The sequence below is a fragment of the Prunus mume genome, linkage group LG2, assembly GCF_029339155.1.
Source record: "Prunus mume cultivar Tortuosa linkage group LG2, ASM2933915v1, whole genome shotgun sequence".
NCBI classification, from domain to species: Eukaryota; Viridiplantae; Streptophyta; class Magnoliopsida; order Rosales; family Rosaceae; genus Prunus; species Prunus mume.
This window is the reverse complement of record NC_142699.1, coordinates 33,444,924-33,467,372: the sequence shown is the minus strand read 5'-3', so window position 1 is coordinate 33,467,372 and position 22,449 is coordinate 33,444,924. Positions and strand designations below refer to the sequence as shown.

Below are 22,449 nucleotides of genomic sequence, written 5' to 3'. Positions count from 1 at the left end.
ATAATATAATTAAAATATCCAGTTCGGTCCAGTTTTGGGCGGTTTGCTGACAATTAAAACCGGTCCAACCTGGTTAGGTCCGGTTCGGCCGGTTTTTTACCGGTTCATCAATTTTTCAGTCTAAAATCAACCAAACCACCTTGCGGTCTGGTTCCGGTTCGGTCGGGTTTTCGTAATAATGCTCACCCTTAAAAAGTATCACCGATCTATACTTATCTTGACACGTGGCGCACAGGCGCTAAGGCGGATCTCCTTTTTACCTATAAATAGTATAGCCAATATTCCTTTTACCTATAAATAGTATAGGCGCAAGTATTTAGGTAAAAGAACTAGAAGCAACTCTAGGCAAAGCAAAGGGTCCCACATTGAATATTACATGAAGTGAAGGCTTCCTCACCTATAAAAGGAGACCACTCTTCCTTAGAAAATGATGCTTGGGCTGGGCTTGATCTTTAGTCATGACTTTCTCCTTTCTTACATTTAAATTTGGGTACAACCCCATGTATCTGAAAATATAAATACACAATATTATAATAATGAGAATATACTTCTCCAGTGGACGTAGCCCATTCATTAAAAGGGTGAACCACGATATCTTGTCTGTATGTTTATCGCTTGCTCAAATCCTCACACACTTGGTGAAGGTCCTCACCTTCACCCACCATCCATCACACCTCAACACTAAGTTGCGCGGGAAAGTGCCAACCATTTTTCTCCAGTCAAGCAGTTTACGCTGTATGTGGGAATCGACACAAAAGCTTCTGTCATTCTCCCCTTCTTCAGTGCCCTTTGGCACCCTTGCAATCAGCATCTCCTAACTTGTCGAACGACAATCCCATGATGGAGCAATCATGAGTGCTAAGGCAGCAACATGCAGAAGACAATTCAAGCCCAAGGGAGGCCCACCTGGCCCACAATTCCATATGATAGATGGCCTGTTCATAATTATCTACATAAATTAGTATTGGAGGAAAGCCACCCATATTGCATGGCATGCATGGCTTCCGTGACCAAGTGTGGAATCATCATCTCTACAAAAGCAAAAGCTGCCGAACGGCAACATGTTGCCCAACAAAAAGATAAGCAGTCTTCCTCCTTATTAATATAATATGTTATCCAATTAAAATATACAAATTTATAAATAAACTCAACCCTAGACATGTATTTATAAAAAGAGAGACTCCAATATAAGCCCATACAACTGATATCCCCTAGACACAAATCCATCTATCTATATAACTACGTTGAAAACCCAAATTCAAATTTAAATGACCAGTAGGATATAAGAGGTCGTAGTATTTCTATGTTTTTACATCGTTGCCACTAAACTTCATATTTTATTTATAATTTATTTCAAACATTTCATTAACTGCCATAATTGTAATTAATATACTCCCTATTAATAGCATATCAATCACCCCAATTTCTTTTAGTTGTCATTCCCTCTCACATCTCGCCCCTTAAAATTGCAAACAAAAAAAAAAATCTGTAATTACATATCCAATAATGTACCTATGAAAATATAATATAAATATATACATATAAAATATAGGTATATTATTTACCCAAAAAAAAGTCAATTACTTTGTAATTGCGTATATTTTTCATAATTAAAAATAGGTACACAATAATTTATATAAAATATAGGTACATTATTTGAAGAGGAAAGATAGGTACATTATTAGAGGAAAAAATTGGTAAGTTATTTGGAGAGAGAAAATAGGTTCATTTAAAACAATTACGCTTTGATAAAACAAATAATAGGTACTTTATTCAGAGAAAAAAGGCTATATTCATTTATAGTAGAAAATAGGTACATTATTTAGATAAATAATAGGTACTTTATTCGTAGTAGGTATATTATTCAAATGGTAGGTACATTGGATGACATATAATACCTAAATCCTAATTGTAAGTACATTAAAATTAATGTAGGTATATTGGAATAGATAATTATGTACACTTTTCATACTAGGTAAATTATATTTTTCATAAAACAAATAGGTACATTATTTTTTCAACATAATTAGTATGTACAGTTTTATTCATAAACAATTATAAAGTGGATTATTAGTCATGTATAATTCATAAAAAGAAAATAACATAAACATTTTATTAAACAAACCAATTACCCAAATTTGAATTTATTGTTAATTTTTTTAAAATGTTCCAAAATTAATTCCTACATCTATTACAACCATTTGGAGATATTTCCAAATTCAACATCTGTCATTATATACAATTCAATTAAAAACTGTTTCCATATTGATTCCTACATTAATATACAAAATGCAATAATGGCTTAGTTGGGGGTATTTTTGGAATCTGAAAAGTACAATAAATCAGATTTTATGCTTAATTAGGTAACTTGCTGAGTTGGATCATAGTCATGGGTTTTTACTTATACAAATTGGGTATTATTTATAGGAACAAAAAGTGAAGGGTTTTAGGTATGACAAATTGAATTTAAAGGGTGTAAGCCAAATTTACTATTATAAAAAAACCCAAACACTATTTAAACATAGAAACACACTCAAAATCAACCCCAAAGTCAACAATTGTATATTTTTTGGGTGTGTTTATAAATGAGTTTTGAATGTGTGTAATGATGGGTTTTGGGTGTGTTTATAAAGTGTTTTGGGTGTTGGGTTTTATAATTTCACCCCATTTTGGGTGTTTTAGTGAAACTCCCATTAAAATAAGCAAAAGCCAATTTTTGTTGCCTACATGCTTTTCAACAGTACCACATCTTATCAAAATTCAACACATGTTGATTCGGCAACCCAATAAACTATCTATGCAAAGAGGTCTCATGCTTTTCAGCGCACGATTAAAGTTTGCTTTCTGAAGATATCTCATATTTGAAGACCCACAGCCAATGACAAGTCTAGGACTTTCTAGCTTGCTAAATTCTTCGTCCCACCATGAATGACACTACTGATTCAGAAGGATTCCAATGTACCGAATGATACACTCATCCAGAGATTGCTCAAGGCACCCAAGGGCCTTGAGAGACCACCACCTCCATGCCGTTCGGTAGCCTTTCCCTCTGACCCACCGAGGAACTTGGCCTCTTTATCTGCTGCGTTTGGAAGCTTCGACTACTACCGTGTCTTTTGCATCCTACACTTATCGCAGGAATCCTTGGTACTGTCATACCCTCAAATTTGGAAAATCTTTCAAAGGGAACCAAACGGCACCCAAGCCCGGCATGCATATCGGTAGATGACAATTACTGACGGCACCCAAGTCAAAGAAATCATCATTAGCAAATTCAGCTGCTGTTCGACACTTTCGACCATGCAATTACACAAAAGCTGAGAGAGTCCTACTGTATGACACCATGCCAAACAATTGATAAAGATATCCAAGCCTGGAAGCAGCCACCTTGCTCTGCATGGATTCCATGACTCTGGAAGCAGCCACCTTCTAAACCAAATATGGCTCTTACGTTGCATGGTTAAAGGAGCAGAAACCTTTTCCAAACTAACGGAAGCCCATGTGCATCCCCACCATGAGAGAAGTTGCCGAAGGAGGTATGGCCCATGCCGAAATCTTCATCATGGAACCACAAGGTGTTGTCTCCTCGTCAGAACTTCCAAATTGCAGAACAGCAATGCCGGGCATGACTCACCTAGGAACCACCTCCCTAATAGGACAAATCCTCCTACCATTCGGTAAAGATGTGTAATTAAGCCACCGATACTGCACCTCCGGTAGATCGGTAATTTGCTCGCGGCTTCCGATTGGTGCGCCACGAGAGGATGAACGTCCTGCTCGGAGCTAGCAAATCATATTACCGCTCGGTACCACCAGTGTTCAAAGCACCCACTTGGTCGAAATACCGAACGGCACACCAATCTAGGAGATTGATCAAGCCACCCGAAAGCCTTGGTGTCCATCCTTCTCCATGTTGCTCGACCAGCTACCGAACGGTAGCCATGCCATTGGCTTTCTCAAAGCACCCACTTGGTCGAAATACCGAACGGCACACAAAGTGCAACATGGATACAACATAAATATGCCCCCGGCAAAACATTTCAGTCTCTCACAAAGTGACCAAGAGGTACAACTCATACCACAATGCCTTTCAGCACATAAGCATCATTACATGCGCATCATTGCCATCAGCACATCTACATCATCATCATTCGGATCATTGCCTTCGGCACATATGCATCATCCCATAAACATGATTGCCTTCGGCACATCCATATTTACATCAAAGAAAACCCAAGACTATTAGCCATCGGCAATAGCATTGGTAAGGATCATTGGCTTACGTGCCAAAAGTAAAAATCCAAGCCTATTAGCCTTCGGCAATAGCCATTGGTAATGATCATCGGCCAAGACAAAGTTGGACAGTGAGTAACCATGCTTGTTGCCATTCTCCATCAATTTCAGAAAGCTCAGAAATCAAAGGGCATGCTCGCTTGCTGCTTATTCATGGTATACCGAACGACACACACTTACTCCATCACACTAAGAGAGGTGCATGCGATCTATATGGATATAGTGGCTTACTCAAATTATAGCGAACGGTAATTTGAGTGCAGCCTTTAAAATGGCCACCCAATATCACTAAAGCTTAATGGTACCGACACTCCATGCACTCCACGTGTAGCCCAAATTCTCTGCAGCTTCGAGACCCGGCCCGCGCACAAGCCTTGCAGATCCTACCCCTTCAAGAATGCATCTCGACAATTGCCGAACGGTAGGTCTTGTCTTAGAACCCAACCGGCCACGAATAGTACTACACCTTGGAAGTCCAAATTGCCGGTCACCAAACCAGCCTCACAATCCCAAACCAGCCTCCTTACAATTCAATGTTTGACTACCAATGAACACTCGGACATCAATGGACCTAGCTCCAAGAGCCTAGCCCCAAAATTTACTCAATCCACCCTTGCCGAGCGGCAAGGGTTGTGCATAATGAGGACTCGCAAGATGGCTCATTCCAAACATCAAAGTACCTCCACGAAACCAGCCTCCTGGCCACACTACCGAGTTGTGCATACAAACTCTCGAGTCGGGCCGAAACCTAAGGAGGCTTAGCCCAAAACCACCGCTTAAGCAAGCCCACCCTTGCCGACGGCAAGGGCCGTCTGAAAAGGTGGAGGGCTCACGATTACACAACCTTACAGGATCTTGCCAAGGATGCATGCCAAGCGGAGTGATCACAAACCTGGGAAGAACAGCTTTTGCTCAAGTGCGGGCGGCAAGCACGCTGTATCGACATGAAACTTCCCGAAGTTCTCCAACAAACCTTGAATCTCCGGTTCGCACTCCACCGTCAAATCAAGTCAACGATGACTCGCCAAGCGGCAAGGAACATGTTAGAGGCCCTCTAAGCTTTCCAAATATCCCTTGCCGAACGGCAAAGGTTGTGGAGCACAAAAAGACAGCTCAACAAAACTTGCCAAAGGACCAGCCCAGCCACACCTCAATATCACAAAAAGGGGAACACACATGGGTTCATCCAAAGCAAGCACTACATGCCTTATTAAAGTTTTCGGCAGTAACCACTAATCTAGTGGAGGCCCATTTATGGCACTTGGCACTCATGCCAACACACAAAAAAAAACCCAAGACTATTTGCCATCAGCAAGTAGCCATTGGTAAACTTGTTCAACAAGCTTCATGATTCGACGAGAGCGATGCCTTCGGCACCCCGTCATCATTTGACAAGAGAGATGCCTTGGTACCTGTCATCATTAGACGAGAGTGATGCCTTGGCACCGTCATCATTTGACAAGAGAGATGCCGCACCTGTCATTATTTGACAAAAGCAATGCCTTCGGCACTCATCATTTGACAAAAGAGATGCCTTCGACACGCTATCATCATTAGACGAGAGCGAAGCCTTCGGCACCCCATCATCATTTGACAAGAGAGATGCCTTCGGCACCATGTCATTATTTGACAAAAGTGATGCCTTCAGCACCCTATCATCATTTGACAAGATAGATGTCTTTAGCACCCTGTCATCATTAGACGACAGCGATGACTTCGGCACCCTATCATCATTTGACAAGAGAGATGCCTTCGGCACCTTGTCATCATTTGAAAAAGCGATGCCTTCGCACTTATCATTTGACAAGAGAGATGCCTTCGCACTGTCATCATTAGACGAGCGCGATGCCTTCTGCACCCTGTCATCATTTGACAAGAGATGCCTTGGCACCCTGTCATCATTTGACAAGAGAGATGCCTTCGGCACCCTATCATCATTTGACAAGAGAGATGCCTTTGGCACTCTGTCATCATTTGACAAAAGCGACGCCTTCAAAGCACCCTGTCATCATTTGACAAAGCGACGCCTTCGCACCCTGTCATCATCCGACGATAGCGCGCCTTCGCACCCCGTCATCACCTTCGCACCCAGTCATAGCCTTTGGCACCCGTCATCATTCGCACCATCGACACCACACTACTTGGAAGAAGACTAAGTGTTGCTCGGTCAGCACTGAAAATTGTACAAGTCCTCAACCAAGGAGTACCTCCTTGCTTGAGAACTTGGGGGACTTCTGTTTATACCATATTTGACCAAGCAACTAGAAGCAACTCTAGGCAAAGTAAAGAGTCCCACATTGGAATATTACAAGAAGTGAAGGCTTCCCCTCACCTATAAAAGGAGACCACTTTCCCCTTAGAAAAGGATGCTTGGGCTGGGCTTGATCTTTAGTCATGGCCTTCTCCTTTCTTACATTTAAATTTGGGTCCAACCCTATGTACAAATGTAAATACACAATATTATAATAATGAGAATATACTTCTCCGTGGATGTAGCCCATTCATTAAGGGTGAACCACGTATATCTTGTCTTTTGTATGTTTGATCGCTTGCTCAAATCCTCACACACTTGGTGAAGGTCCTCACCTTCACCCATCATCCATCACACCTCATCACTAAGTTGCGCGGGAAAGTGCCGAACCATTTTTCTGCGTCAACAGAGAAAGGGACATTGAACACAACACGCGAATTCTACTTATTGTTCTACACTTTTCAATTCCTAAGCTAGATTTTACTTTTTCAACCGCTTAGTGTACCAAGTTCTTCAATTTCTTAATGTAAGTTTATTTTCACAGACTTTAAATTACATTTAGTTGTTTAAAGATATAGTTAGAGGTGATAAGATAACCGATGTGGTGGAATATGGACAACCCCCTATAAATAGAGGTGTTGGGAGGCCTCCCTAATCACCCTAAGAAGCTAGAGAATAGAGCAAACTTGTGCTCCCCTTACCACCTAAGAACCAATCCATTTCTCTCTCAAAGGTGACCATCAATCCCTTGGGGCTTGTTAACATGAAACATCATGGGGGTAACTTTTATGCATTCGTGGTAAAAAAAATTTGTTTCGTTCAAAAAGCATTTGAGGCTCGTAAGTGCAAGTAAGTTGTCAATTGCTTCTGCTCGGTAATCTCTATACATAACTAAGTTTGTAAGCATTTTCTAACACTTTCTAACTTTGGGTAATTAAACCATTTGAAGGCTCATTCTATTTCAACTTAATTAATTAACTTTTTAATTAATTTTTTCTTTAACCAAATAATCTAATTAATTGACTTAATCGTTGATTTCCAAATAACGAACTTATGGGTGTGCGATCTATTGGGTTCCAATTAGCGAGGCCGTGGGCGATCTCGAATTCTTTCTTTATCGATTGTGTATTAAAACTTCCTTTTAATTATCGCTTTAATGAGGACTTAGTTAAGTAATTTCCTTAAGGCTTCCACAAACCGTGAGTGATGTCTAGCAACATATTATGGCTACCCAAGCTAATATAGAATATATTAGGAGAATCCATTTAGTTGGAATTACAATACAATTCGATCATTCTCTATTTCCCAATGTCCTTTATATCGTTAATAGGATATGAAATTCATGTCAAATCCCTAATGTGATCATTCTTGGCTAATGATTCAATATGAGAATAATTAGAAGACTATTTCTTAATTGAGCTTTGACTCCGACCGGAGATTCCCGAATCATATCTGAGAACATTCTCTCCCTCTTACTGGAAGTCGAGATCCCTTGTCGTACACTCACTTGCCTATATGGACTTGTCGAAGATCCCAATGTTACCTTGAGCTGAGCCCAGGGATGAGCTCAACCTTATGATACAATTAGAGACCGACCACACATCCATAAGGAACCCATGGTGCCTCAGGTCTAAGGATTAACCTTGCGTTATTACAACTGATGAAATTTTGTTTGATATGTTAGTAAAACTTCCATACAAGATTTCTAGTTTGATAGCGTTTAGTGAACTCAAACGAGCACCTATGCACTTATCTCAGTGTCCATACACCAATGACTCAAGACTAGTCATCCTCCTAGTTGAGCAGATATAGTGCGTACTGGTCTTTGCGATTTGTCAATGCCCAATTGAACAATAGGTTAACGGTCACGTTTGGGCCGTTACCTGCTAGTCCATGGGTTGTGACATTGGTGGTTGGGTATGAACTCGTAAATGACCCTATAAGTTGGGGGGTTTACTGTAGTTTACCCAATGATTTTCCATAATCTATATTAGCTTGTGACATTGGTGGTTGGGTTAAGTCACTTTTATAACCTCATGAACGTGATGCTCGCCTATTCCTATGTATTGAGCTCACAAAACCTGAAATGTGTTCATCTTTCTCCAATGCATAAAGACCATTTGCTGGTCCATGGCCTGGAAGTGTGTAATAAAAATATTTGGAGTTTTGAACACCTAACTCTCGTATCCTGTCTTTAATTTCTAATGTAAACAACCTATCAACATCTACATTATCAAAATAAGTCACCGTATATAATGGGTTCTTGGAGTGTACACAAAATGTCCACCGTATCTAAATTCAATAGTCACGTGATCATCATCTGCACAACAAAACTAATAGACTTCTATTAATAAATACATTTTTTATTTGCACAACATATGGTTTGAGATTGGTACTCTTATTGATGTGAGTGGGTCGTAAAATCCACCATTATGTATGCTTAATTTACTATTTTATTTCTCAAAGACAAAGCATGTGAAAGGGAGAGCGTCCATTACTTTTATCACTAGAAGGTACATGCTTTGTCCTTTTTCTTTGGTTAAAGAGATTTCCATTAAAGCAAAGCAGCAAAACAAACAATCATCAAAACAAGAAACCAAGAAAGCGAAAAAATAGTTAGCAAGCAAGATCTATGTATCAACAACCAGTCATTGAAATGAACTTTACATTGAAGTAAAACAAGCATAGGGTCCAAACTCAAGAATACTCACCTGGTTGATTGAGGCTCTAGAAAAAAAAATTTCATCTTTAGTAGCACTCAAGTGAAGTGATTGATATTCAAGGGAATTGATTGAATTTGAAACCCCAATTCTGATGAAAGCAGACTACGGCATTGTCATTGGCGCCAAGGAATAGAGTCTCGAGGGTTTTGGTTTGTGTTAAAATACCTTTATGCCCACTCAAGTGCTATGCACATGTCTATTTTAATGTCTATTTGATAGATTCCCCTACGTTGGCTAACATATGTGAACACATGGATCAAATTAGCCAAATTGAAAACACAGGGACAAAATTGGCATTTTGACATTTAAGTCTTTAAATTTGGGTTTCATTGGAATTTAAAAATAGGGTGGGTTTATGTTGAAAATATAGGAGTTACATAGTATGTGGTATTATGTTAAAGCCACATGATCTCCAACTTGTTTACTTAAACACTCCTCGTACCATCTTGTTAATTTGTATCTTTAATAATTGGTCAAGCGAGTATCCAAATTCTAGTTAATACATCCATTCAAGGCATTTTCTAAGGGCCCATTTGATAACCATTTCAATTTTAGTTTTTAGTTTTTACTTTTGTCAATTTTTGAAGCACCAATGGTCATAGATATAATCTTCCTATTTGCTTCATTCAATTCACCTAGGAGCTGTTTGTTTGAGTTCTGGAAACCAATGTTACTTTCCTTGAGCACATTAACTTGATTCTCAAGGTTACTCCTAATTGACACAAGAGCATCACTTTCTTTTTCTAGAGACTCAAATTTGTCACTTAACTCCTTTTTGGTTTCTTTTAGGATGAGAATTTCATGTTGAAGATCTTGGTTATTAACCTCAAGTTTGAGGCTCTCTTCTTTCAAACACAAGGTCTCTTTAAACAAACAATCATATTTTCTTCCTAATGACTCAATATGACAGGTCATCTGACTAAATCAGATTCATCAGACATGGGCTGCACAGAGGCAACAAAGGCAACATGTTGGTCATCAACATCAGAGGAAGATGAATCCTCTTGAGACCCTTCACTTTCACTCTCACTCCAGCTCACTTTCATGGCCTTGTCCTTTCCTTTGGAGTATTTTTTCTGATTGTTTGCACAGTCAGCAGCATAGTGTCCAATGCCTCCACATGTGAAGCACTTGACAGATTTTCTGAAATCTTTCGTGAAAGGTTTGACATCCTTATTCATCTCATTAGACCGATCAGTTAATGGTCTAAGCAGTATCTCACTACCAGAGCTGCCCTCTCTAGCAAACTTTCCCTTATCCTTAAGAATTCTCCTAAATTTTTTGACAAACAAGGCCATCTCATCCTCAAAACCTGAGGATTTTTCATCAACTTTCAGAGAGGAAACATGCACTCCTTGAAGTGCAACATTTTTTTATTTTTTGGAGTCATTTTCTTCCATATTCAATTCCATCTTATAGGTTTTCGGTTTTCCTACAAGCTTGCCAAGCTTACTTTCATTTAAATTTTGGACCTCCATGATTGCGGTTTTCTTTGCTCTAAACCTAGATGGTAGAACACGTAAGAATTTTCTGAACAACAAGAAGCTCTTCAATGGGTTGACCTAGACTCATGGCTTCATTTGTGATCATCTCAACTCTCCCATGGAACTCAGAAATAGACTCAGTTTCAGACATCCTAAGTTCTTCAAATTGTGCAAGCACCATCCAAGTTTTAGGGTTCTAACTTGGTCATCCCCTTCATGAACCACCCTTAGTTTATCCCAAGCTTGTTTAGCATTAGGGATATGTTGTATATGTGCAAATTGTGTGCTAGACAAAGCAGTAACTAAGGCATTTCTGGCCTTCTTGTTCGAATATGCACCAAACACCTCAGCTTCAGTCCATTCTGACCTAGGTTTGGGCACATCCTCACCAAAAACAGTCTTGACCGGAGCTACCCACTCTTTGTGAGATACTCACTTGCATACTCATCAAGAGCATCAAGAAATATCTCAAATTTTTCTCTCCATGCAGCGTAAGTTATTATCAAAATAGGAGGGAGTTGCAAGATCCAAGAACTCGATCCCTTTCCATAGTGAACACACCTAAACACCAAAACAAATCCTAGGATCTCTCTATTTGTGTTAAGAGCTGACGCTCTGATACCAATTGAAATTGGTACTTAGGTGACAAATGGTAGATTTAATTACACAACCAAGACAAAACAACTCAGCAATCTTCACACACTTTAAACCTTGACCAAATACACGTATGACTAGTCAACTGCTAGTCATGAACAATCACAATCAAGAGAACATACAGATCATGCCACAATGTACCTGCAACCTAGAAGATTACTAGTGACAACCTACGCACTCAGAAGGACCCATCAATCTAGGCATCCCCTGTGCTAGCAACAACTATGTGAAAGTGTGTGAAATCATCAAAATCATGCAAACATCAAACAGCAGATAAAGATGACTAGTCAACCATCAAGAACACAAACCCAGAAAAATTACAGATATGCAAAACAGATTTTGTTCACCCAGAAACCCACCATTGGGAAAAGCTGGGAGTCATCAACCGACCAGGCAATCCACTAAGTAGAAAAAGATTCTACAAAGGAAATACAACCAAGCTCAAGATTCACCTAGGTCAATTTAGGAATATGAGCAATACTCATTTGTGCAATCTCCTTCTCCAACTTAGCAAAACTTGGCTTCCTTCATGGCAATGAGCTTTTCTCCAAATTGCTCATCCCATGGCACAAGCTTGTAAGTTCCAACACGAACAAAAAAACAATATTTGATTCAAAGGAGAATGACCAATTTCTTCAAGAAACCATACTCTTGAAGAAATCAGTCTTGAATCTGACCTAGATATAAATGAGAGATGATTTGAATAGCTAGATGCAGATTCGGGTTTTCAAAAGCAGTTTTTCAAAAAGAAATCAATTGGAAAAACTCATAGATGAAAAGTATATGGTTCTCTCTTGAGGAAGAAGAGAAAGAAAGCAAAAACAATCTTTCCAAAAATTCCACGCAAAAGAGACAAGCCACTAAATGACCAAAACGTGACCTTTACAAATCAAAAATTCGTTAGGTCGAGAAAACCACGGATGGGCAGAGAGAGAGAAAGAGGAATAGGACAAAACAGTTTGTTATCCAGCTGGAAGCAAGAATGACTAGTCATATGAGAAACGGATGACTAGTCATCATTTTATGAAGACTGTTTAATGTAATGATATGCAATGCTCAATACCTTTGTCAAATTGCTTGAGCCACCATAAAGCAGAGATTAGAGAAGAGCACCAATAAAAGTTTTCCCTAATCTAGACTTGAGCTTGATAAATTACATTACACATCCTATTACAAAGTTGTCAAGGGAAGCCAAAAGAAAATAGTAAAAACCATACATTAACAAAAGCGCAAAGCCGAGAGTAATGTACAACAAGCAAGAGTTGGCAGGGATGCATTTTTTAATTTCATGTAAGTTGCACATATATCTAAAAATTGGAAATGTGGTTGCTTAATATTATGATGGTTTTGTTGATTAAAAATAAATTATTGACAGGAAAAAAGAACGACTTGAAATGGGGAAAGCGGCCAATGCAAAGTTGGATAGTAAGGTGAGAGATGGCAATGGAATGAGTCAGTTTTTTAATTATTTTATTAAAAATGCTCTTTTTGAACTGTCGCTCATCCTACTCTGTATTGTAGAGCTGGATAGTCTCGACGGCTCAAATAGGTGGCAGAGGACAGGTCGGACTCGCTTGAATCGTCTCAGAGCTACGCTCGGCCTTTCGACCCTTGCGATCGTTGTGTTGTCATGGGAAGATGCGTTAGAGTTGTTGGGTGGTGCTGCGTTCACGGCAGCCGCGGTCGCGCACTAATATTCGGCGCTCGTATAACGTCATCTACTCAACAAGATTGCCATCTTCTCCAATTTCTATAGCCCGTATGTTATTATCTCTCTATTGCTTGTTCATTTTGGCTTTTGTGATAAATTTAAGGTATTGGGATTGGAAATTCATAAAGTAATCAAATTGGAATTTGAGAATTGTGAGTTGGTCAATTTGATAATTATGAGAAATTTTTGGAGTGTTCATGTTGAGGAAAATATGAATCCATCATCTCAAATGGGACCTTTTTACTAATTTATAGATTACTTTTCATTTTCATGGATTCGTTGCATTGTTTTCTAATTATGGGAAATAAATTGGTGCGTTTCATCTACTAAATCTTCAGCTTTCTGTTGTTGAAATAGTTCGCAAGTTGAGTAGAAATATTTAGAAAAAGAACTCTGTGAATGCCTGGGTGTGTGAATTTAAGTGATGTTGGAATGAGGGATTGTGTGATGTTTTGTGGATTCTTTTTTGAGGGTCTCTTGCTTGGTGAGAATTGTAGAGACAAGGAAATGGAAAGTGGGTAGACAGAGCCAAACTCTCACCCAGATAACTCCATCATCAACGTTGGGGACAAAGACAATACCTCTTCACCATTCAAATTCAACTTCAATTCACATGCATCTGGCTGGGAGATTTTAGTTCCCACGCATCTGGCTTCTCTTGGTTGTTTCTTTGTTTTTTCTCGCTTATTTTTTTAATTTATTTAGAGCAACAAGTTTGGGTTCTGTGAATTTTTCTTCCTTCAATTTTTCCCTTGTCCTTTTTTTAAAATAAAATTAATATAAGGTTCTCTAATCTATTAAATTAGATTTTTTTTAATTGTAGCATAAGATTTCATTTTATTGTATAAAAAAATCATTCATCTTGGTCATCAAAGAAAATAGAGTATTGAGATACCAGTTAGAGAAGAAGAAGACATTCCAATTGGTGTTTTGTAGGCAGTACGATATGCCCACAATGCATCATTCAAACGCAAGCTCCAATCCTTTCGAGTTGGTCCAACTGTCTTTTTCAAGATCTGCTTGATTTCCCGGTTGGAAACTTCGGCTTGTCCACTTGTTTGGGGATGATAAGGTGTTGAAACCTTATGCGTGACATTATACTTCTTAAGTAGTGCCTCTATGGTCCGATTACAAAAGTGAGAGCCCCCATCACTTTGGAATCATTGGTATGGGTGACTTTTGCTTCCACCCATTTTGAAACATAATCCACAGCAAGTAAGATATAATTAAAACCATGTGAAGAAGGAAAAGAGCCCATGAAATCAATACCCCAAACATCAAAAATCTCAACAGAAAAGATAGGGGTTTGCGGCATTTGATCTTTTGCACCTATATTGCCCGTTCTTTGGCAACGATCACAAGTCATACAAAAAGTTCTAGCATCCTCAAAGATAGGAGGCCAATAAAATCCACATTCTAAAACCTTAAGTGTTATGTGTTGTGTACCAAAGTGACCCCTACATGCATAAGTGTGATACAGAAGGTTAAGATTGAATTAAACTCAGAATCATGCACACATCTACGAATAATTTGATCAGGGCAATATTTCCACAAATAAGGGTCATCCCACACATAAAACCATGCAATTTTTTTAAGTTTATCACGTTGGTGCATAGTTATGGTGCTTGGAACTTGTTTAGACACAATATAATTCACAATATCAGCATACCATGGCTCACTTACCTCAATGGTCAGCAATTGTTCATCTGGGAATGCCTCTAGAATAGGTAGAAGGTCTTCTTCATGTACCAAACAGCTCAAGTGGTCAGCCACTACATTTTTACATCCTCTTTTGTCCCTAATTTCCACGTCAAACTCCAAGAAGAAGCATCCAAAGGTGAATAAGCCTTGGTTTGGCTTCTTTCTTTGTGAGTAAGTACTTCAAAGCTGCATGGTCAGAGTAAATTATAACTTTAGTACCAAGTAAATAAGAACGAAACTTATATAAAGCAAACATAATAGCAAGAAGTTCTTTTTCGGTGGTGGAGTAATTCAATTGAGCATCATTCAAGGTTCGGGATGCATAGTAGATAACGTGTGGCTTCTTGTCCTTCCGTTGTCCCAAAATAGCCCCTAAAGCATAATCTGATGCATCACACATAAGCTCGAACGGAAGGCTCCAATCTGGTGGAACAATGATAGGTGCTGAAGTTAACAATTCTTTGAGGTGATTGAACGCCTTCTCACATTCGTCATCAAACACAAACGGCACATCCTTTTGTAGAAGTCGGCACAAGGGTGTTGAAATCTTCGAGAAATCTTTGATAAAACGTCTATAGAATCCTGCATGTCCAAGGAAAGAACGAACCTCTCCCAACGAAGGGTAAGTGGCGTACAAGACCTATTTTTGATTTATCAACTTCAATTCCCTTTTCTGAAACTATATGTCCTAAAACTATGCCTTGTTTTACCATGAAGTGACATTTTTCCCAATTTAAAACAAGGTTGGTTTCAATGCAACGTTTTAATATCAACGTGAGATTAGTTAAACAGCCATCAAAAGAGTCACCAAAGACACTAAAATCATCCGTGAAAACCTCAATAATCTTCTCAACGAAATCGGAAAAGATACTTACCATGCATCTTTGAAAGGTGACTGGTGCATTACATAAACCAAATGGCATTCGTCGATAAGCAAAAGTACCAAACGGACAAGTAAAAGTAGTCTTTTCTTGGTCATCTGGGGCTATAACAATCTGATTATATCCCGAATAGCCATCAAGAAAGCAATAAAAAGAATGACCGGCTAACCTTTCAAGCATTTGATCAATGAACGGCAAAGGGAAGTGATCTTTCCTTGTGGTGGCGCTGAGCTTCCTATAATCAATGCAAACTCTCCAACCTGTTTGGATACGAGTGGGGACAAGTTCATTCTCTTCATTTTTTACCACAGTGACTCCTGATTTCTTTGGTACAACTTGAACCGGTGAAACCCAACGACTATCCGAAATTGGGTAAATGACCCCACAATCAAGAAGCTTAATGATCTCCTTTTTCACAACTTCCATCATTGGAGGGTTGAGTCGGCGTTGAGCCTCTCGAGTTGGTTTAGCCCCCTCCTCTAGAAGTATGCGATGCATGCATGTTGTAGGACTAAGTCCCTTGATGTCGGCTAAAGTCCATCCAATAGCTGTTTTGTACTCTTGCAACACCCGAACTAGTTTTTCCTCCTCCACTGCCGTGAGTGATGAAGAGATTATGACAGGCAAAGTCTCTTTATCTCCCAAGAAGACATACTTCAAATGATTCGGTAACGGTTTAAGCTCGAGAGTGGGTGCCTGAATCACCGAAGGTAACAACTTGTTAGTAGAAACGGGAATTGGGATTGGGATTGGAGACTTACCAACATATTGTGGCAGTGACTCATGGGCAGCCACCATCTCGCCAATTTCTTCATGATTAGGTTCGGCCCCATTTTTAATGAGTTCAATTCCCTGAACAATGGTGGTTTCAAGGACATCCCTATCTAGGGATTCGAGATATTCCTACACCAAAGAATCAAATGCATCAATAGAGAAACATAAGTGATCATCAATAGGGTACCTTATAGCTTCAGAAATATTGAAATCAATGACATTGCCATCAAATTCCATTGTCAACGTCCCCTTGAACACATCGATCTTGGTTCGGGCTGTTTTCATGAAAGGTCGTCCAAGTAAGATTGTTAATGGTGTAGAATGGGCCGAATCCTCCATCTCAAGCACATAAAAATCTGCTGGAAATATCAAGTGTTAACCTGCACCAAAACATCTTCCAAAACTCCTTTCGGATATGCATTAGAACGATCGGCTAATTGAATTATAACGCCATCATTTTTAAGCTCTCCTAAGTTCATAGATGCATAAATAGAGTATGGCATGACATTAATGGAAGCACCTAAATCTAACATGGCATGTTCAAACTTGGTGTTACCAATAACACAAGGGATTGTGAAACTACCGATCTTTGCATTTAGGTGGCAGTTTTCGTTGCTTGTAAAATCTGCGGAAACATTCTCACTTACCCTTACCACTTCTTTGTTTGAAATCCTCCTCCTTGTTGTACAAAGCTCTTTCAAGAATTTAGCATATCTTGGAACTTGCTTTATTGCGTCAAGAAGTGGGATATTGACTTGTACCTTCCTGAAAGTCTCTAAGATGTCTTTTTCATTCTCTTCTTTCTTAGATTGCATAAACCTGCGAGGGAAAGGCACATTTGGTGGGATAGGGTTAGAATGAGTTGAATTTGGAACAACCTTACCTGAGTTTGGTTGTGTAGGAGCTTTGGGGGACTGCAGCAAGGGTTGTTCCTCCCTTGCCGTGGCTTTGTCCACCTCCTTCTCTTTGAGCAGACTTTTCGTTCTCTTTTGGGCTTTGTTTGGACATTTTGGGATTGGTTCCAATCTCTTTACCACTCCTCAAGATGATAGCTTTAGCCGTTTCAAAACCTCCTTTTGGATTGACAATGGTTGAGCTAGGTAGTTTGCCTTCTTCTCTAAACTGTCCCATGAACTCCGCCATCGCCCAATTTGCTTCTTCACTTCGCTCATCTCTTTGGCTTGATTTTGTAAACCCTGAGTCAAATAAGTTAGTACTTTAAGCATTTGATCATTATCCAATGGCGAACCTGAATTTGATTGGGCAGTTTGTGGTTGAGGCTGTGGTGGTGTGAACGGCCTTTGATAGAGCCCTGGAGGTGGCTATCTATATCCACCTTGTTGTTGTTGAGGCTCCCTCCACTTCAAATTTGGATGATCTCTCCAGCCCGGATTGTAGGTGTTTGAAAACGGGTCATACCTAGGTTGATTTTGGCCTTTGATAACCTACGGCATTGGCACTTTCCCATCCCCCATTGTCTATTAATTGAGGACATTGGTCAGTGGGGTGTCCATGCATAGAGCACACGCTACAAGTGGCTGTACTTTGCACTTTGGATCCTTCAACAACCTGCGAAATAAGAGTAGAGAGATTAGCCATTTGAGATTGAAGTTCCGAAATAGCACTTACCTCATTAATCTGGACTTGGCCGTGTATGATCTCTCCCTCCAACTCCTTCCTATTGTTGTGCATTCAAAGCTCGGTTTGCTATTAAGATCTTCGTAGCAACTGGTGTTTTGTCAACCAAAGCACCTCATGCTGAAGCATCAAGCATTTGTCTCTTCAGTGGAAGTAGTCCTTCATAGAAATATTGAATTAAAAGCTCTTCCTTCATTTGATGTTGTGGCAGGATGCAACTAACGTCTTAAAACGCTCATAGTACCCTGGAAAGGATTCTCCCGGGCCTTGTTGAATTCCACTAATTTTCTTCCTCAAAAGAATGACTCTTGAAGTTGGGAAAATTTCTCTAAGAATGCTTTCTTCATACTTTCCCAAGAAGTGACGGTTCCAGTGCTAGTTCATAGAGCCAATCTTTAGCCTTGTCCATAAGAAAGAATGGGAAGGCTTTCATCTTCAAAATATTCTCATCCACGTTAATGGGTGTCATACTTGAACATACTACTTCAAATTCCTTCAAATGCTTGTTTGGATCTTCCATGGACAGCCCATGGTATTTGGGAATGTGATGTAGCAAACTCGACTTCAATTCAAACTCATCGGTCTTACCTGCAGCTGCCCTAGGGTATTGAATGCAAAGAGGGACTGCAGTGTCCAATCCAGAGGCTGAAAGTTCCTTGATTGTTCGATTGTCTACAGCCATGTCTTATTCCTCTTCCAAGTCCGTTTAAAGCTTCAGATTCAGTTGGAACTAGAACTAGAGGATTGAGTTCGCGCTGCTTCCTCTTCCTTCTCAAAGTTCGTTCGAAATCGTCGTCAAAGTCCAATATGTGCACATGAACAGGGTGTGAACTTCGAGTCATAAACTAGTACCTAAAACAAAGAAAACAAAACAAAACAAAATCAAAAACACAAGAAAAACGAAAACAAACGGAAGATTAGCAATTTTGCTAATCCCAACGGCGCCAAAATTTAGCGTGAGAAATAACTAACGCACAAATTAAACCCTATAAATTAAACCCTATAAGTAGGGATCGTTCTATTCCGGGGATTTGGAGGGATGCTAATCAACACAAACTATACTTATTAAACTGGAAACTAAGTTAAGGGAACAATGATTGAGGGGAATTTGGACGATTTAGACTAAAGTAAAACTGCAGACAAACAACTAAGTTGTGAATGAAATATAGATTAAGGGATAGCTAGAGGATTCTTCTCCACACATGGAACATATGCACACAAATCGATCTCCAGCATTACTCTTTCTATAAAGTATGAATGACAAAGCCCCAAATTAATTGTGAATACACTAATTAACTCTCAGATTTTCCTAAGTTCATTGAATTGGACTCAGCGACGCAATCAAATTATCCTTATTAAGTTCCCTATATGAACAGCATGATAGAGATACATATCAAAGATCATTAAGTTCTATGAAAATCATAAGCCTTGACAAGGCAATTGTAACTATGAAAAGCATGATACTCCTGCCAAGAATTTACTTAACGCAATCATGACTAGTGACTTTTACTACTTATGAATATAAGTTCATAACGATTAGGTGAAATTCCCTTATATTCTAGCATCAAATCCCTGCATACAAACTAAGTATGCATCCTTAATAAACATGCAAGAATAAGTCCTCAATAAAACAGAAAAGTAAATCACATTCATACTTTATGAAACCATAACGAAGTAATCAATTCATGTAAAACATATGTCCATGGCTTCGAATTCACCTCTAACTAAGAAGAAATTCAGTTACACATGTTCATAATAATTGAAAAGCAATCTAGAATAAACATTTGAACTAATCAAGGGAAGAACTCTGAAAAACCCAATGGATGCAGAGGTTCCGGCGCCAAGTTCTTCTTCTCCCTTTCTCCTTTCTTGCTACGGCACCAAAAGAACCCCCTTCTCCTGCGGCAACCCCTCCTTTATTCATGTGGTAGATCTAGGTAAAAGGGCCCAGTGAGAAACCCACGAAATTAGAGTTTTAGGTTTCCTAATATGAAATTAATCCCCCCCTTTTCCAGCTGGAATTTAGGTCGAATAGGATTAGGATAAGGTAAAATAAAATAAAATCATTAGGGTTTTTTACTTCCCAGAAGCTGATTCTTGAATTAATTTCCCCATCTTTTTAGCACATTCCTAGCCTATTCAAACTTCAAAAACGTCCATCCATCTTGGCCCATGCATATGCTATCCATTCCAAGTCCAAAACTGCTCTAAAATGCTCCAAAATGCCATTTCTTGCCAATCTTGCCATCTGGACCTACAATAATACGAAAATAAGCTAAATCACTCTAATAAATGGGAATTAACTAAGTAAATGCAAAGAAATAAGATAGCAAAGTCGCATAAATATGCTCCTATCATCCAGCTATAACTGGGCTTCCTTCTTGGACTTGGGCTCCTGAGTGGAGGAGGTATTCGACTTGCTAATTTTCTAAACACCCAGTTGGAATGGGCTTGAGATTCCTTGTTGACCTAGGACGCCCATCCAGTATAAATGCAGGGCTTCTCTTCACTCTTCTTCACATCGCAAACTTAACTTCTCTACTTTCTAGCTTAAGAGATATCTTAGAGAATTTGTACTGCTTGTTGAAGAGAAGAGTCACCGTGCATCCCAAGGTAAGTCGAGCACGTATATTTCTTTTTTGCAATTAGGTCTAGTTGGGAAGCCCGGCTTATTGTCGTCGTGGTGACGGTGGCGGTGGCGGCAATCGTGGTGGAGCAGTGCACGCGAGTGGACGCTTCTTCCTATCGTCGCAGGTCTAGGCTGGGCGTGCTTGGCCTTATGCGTTGTAAGCGCGCCAGTTGGCGAGTATCGGGAGGAAGTCGGTGGTCCGCCCCCGCCGGGATGTTGAGAGATGGGCGGGAATAGTCTAGACTCGATGATGCGGGTTGGGCAGAGGAGTGTCTCTACCGGAACCCTCTTAAAAATAAGGTTGTTGCCAAGTCTTCAAGAGATAAAGCTACTTCTTGCAGAGCGAAGCGTGTCTCCATTGAGAAAAAGCTAAAACTCCTTTGAGAATACTCAAGTGAAGTCATTCCATCATCATCGTCGGTCAAACATCTCGTTAGTGCGTATAAGCAGGAAAGTTCGTGGTATGCGAGTGTTGGGATGTTCTACGAGCCTCTTGCTAACAACCTTGAAAACCATGATCTGCTCCACGGAATAGCTCGTGTCCGATCTCATTCTACCGAGCGTAAAAGAGATGCAGATATTCCTATTTGAAGTTCGAGTTTGTCAGTATCGGTCAAAGATGGAGATCAAAGCGGAGGTCTGCTCGTGATCTAGCTGTTGAGTCACAGTGCGATCAAGGGTGGAGTTGATTCAGCGTCATTGACTCCTTTGGAGGTGAGGTTGGCAAAGGCTAAGAAGATGAGAGAGTCATCTGCCCGGACGTCGACGGTCGATCCAGCCCTGCAGCGGATGCATGCGTGTCTAATCTGCTCAAGATGAACTTCTTATCAAACCCGTTCTCATGTGCGAGTTAGTCGACTACATCAGTCGGTGACCTTGGCACCTTCTCGAGTCTTTCCTTGAAAAACAAAAGGAAGCGACATTTCATCTTACTCAAAAGGATTGGTTTTTCTTCTTTGAGACTATCGAAATTCATTTGTTGTTACCCCCTCTTCTTCGTTAGGCGAAATTTGCGAGAAGAAGAAGGTTTCAACCGCCGCAATAAAGCTTTACGCCATGCAAGCTTGTTATGAGAAGAAGGACGTCGATTTAAGGGCAATGATATCAGTGAAAAGCTCCCTTGCCGAAAAGGATTACGAGCTTAGCTTTTTTCTGCTGACTTGGTTAGTCGAAAGATACATTCTTTCGTCTCGGCGCAAGAATCGACATCTCCTCGGCTATGACAAACATGGCTAGACTTCACGCTCACCACAAGTCTGAGAAATTCAAGTTTGAAGCCACCATAGATGCATACAAGTTGGGCTACTTGCATTGCACAAATGAGACTCCTCCCTTCTATGCAATTGAAGATGGTGACATCGAGGCACTCTGCTTGAACTTGTTCCTTGAACTTGTTCCTTGTGCGAAGTGGCGAGTTAACATTGTGAGCGTGGAATGGACCAGAGGCGGTAGCTAAAGAGGATAGAGCATAGGAAGGCGAGCCGATGAGATGGCAACATGTATGTCATGAGCGAGGAAAGTGGTACATAAATTGCTAAAGCGTGGCTGATCAGGCAAATCTTTGAAGAGGTCATATATCGTGGGTTTCTGCCGGTGTCTCATAGTAGATGAAGACTTCTTTATTTCTTCTCGGCTTTTGTAATCTGCTTTCTTGATTAAAATAATTTTTCATGTTTGACCATCTTTTGTTGAACTTCGGTCGGTTGGTCA

The 22,449-nt window shown here is 39.9% G+C and overlaps 1 long non-coding RNA gene and 1 pseudogene across 1 annotated transcript; one reads left to right on the top strand and one right to left on the bottom strand.

Annotated features, from left to right (window-relative positions):
• The first annotated feature begins 12,625 nt into the window (after positions 1-12,625).
• LOC148920105 (uncharacterized) lies at positions 12,626-13,000 on the top strand. The gene is made up of 3 exons (XR_016124710.1): positions 12,626-12,695; positions 12,781-12,835; positions 12,927-13,000. It is a non-coding gene; the product is annotated as an uncharacterized LOC148920105 (long non-coding RNA).
• Positions 13,001-14,968: 1,968 nt separating this feature from the next.
• On the bottom strand, positions 14,969-19,079 carry LOC148920104 (uncharacterized; annotated as a pseudogene).
• Positions 19,080-22,449: the final 3,370 nt, after the last annotated feature.